The sequence below is a fragment of the Morus notabilis genome, unplaced genomic scaffold (genome assembly GCF_000414095.1).
Source record: "Morus notabilis unplaced genomic scaffold, ASM41409v2 C11341208, whole genome shotgun sequence".
Lineage (NCBI taxonomy): Eukaryota > Viridiplantae > Streptophyta > Magnoliopsida > Rosales > Moraceae > Morus > Morus notabilis.
Genome location: NW_010385647.1, coordinates 1 through 909, shown reverse-complemented (window position 1 = coordinate 909; position 909 = coordinate 1). Strand labels below are relative to the sequence as shown.

General features: G+C 35.8%; 1 long non-coding RNA gene across 1 annotated transcript; it reads right to left on the bottom strand.

The window, feature by feature from the left end:
* Positions 1 to 30: 30 nt before the first annotated feature.
* On the bottom strand, positions 31 to 544 carry LOC112094941. The gene is made up of 3 exons (XR_002903715.1): positions 464 to 544; positions 236 to 382; positions 31 to 140 (listed from the first exon to the last, which is right to left on the bottom strand). It is a non-coding gene; the product is annotated as an uncharacterized LOC112094941 (long non-coding RNA).
* Positions 545 to 909: the final 365 nt, after the last annotated feature.

The following is a 909-nucleotide window of genomic DNA, read 5'->3' as shown; positions in this document are numbered from 1 at the left end:
AATAGGAAAGGGAAATTGGCCAAAACCTGACAAGCTTAAGAGCGGAACAATCTCTCTGTATCTTGTGAGAACTTCCTCAAAACCATGACAAGGTCGATGATCGGGATAAAAACTGAACACGTGTTTATCATGTGTTGATGCTACAGAAGGAAAATTGGACAAATTACTCATTCCATTCCATAAATAACAACCACAGTGTTTCATGCAACAAGTAAGGTTGTGAACAGCCACTAACCATCACCAAATCCAAAACATGGGATTAAATTATCTTCATCAAAAGGAGACAACGTTCGGCCAAGTATAGAGATTGCCTGCTCATAAGGATTTGGTCCGCTGCTGCTATTGATTGAGTGAAGGCTTCTTCTGTGGAATGAATATTTTCCTACAATCATTGAAAAGAAGCATTTACCTTCTATTTAAGTATTCATAGGGTTGACATTTTATTTAATGATTAACAGATTACCTGTCCACTCATTGCTCTTTGTGAAGTCTATACCAAGTATTAGATTTGATGATTCAAGCCCAGCTTCTCTTAAAGCAGAAATAACCTAGCAATATTTGTGTTTACTTCTAGTTACAAAATAAATTACACGAAACCACATATTGATTATGCTCAGAACTATCAATATGAAAGATGCAAAACCAAAAATGTGAATCATTAAGTTAACATTTCTGAAAAACTAAAGGCAGAGCTTTCTTCTCATTCCATTTATTTATCTTTATCTACTACGTTTCATGTCTGTCCTTTGTTTAGATACGAAGATAATCTAATGCATGGTTCCTGATTCTGCTTGACAAAAAAAGGAAAGGGAAAAGTTAAAGAAACATGTATCCAGGATAAGATGATTTACTAGAACACAATGGAGAATCGCCTAAGACCGCTTGATCTAGTGGCATTGGGGGGTTTGG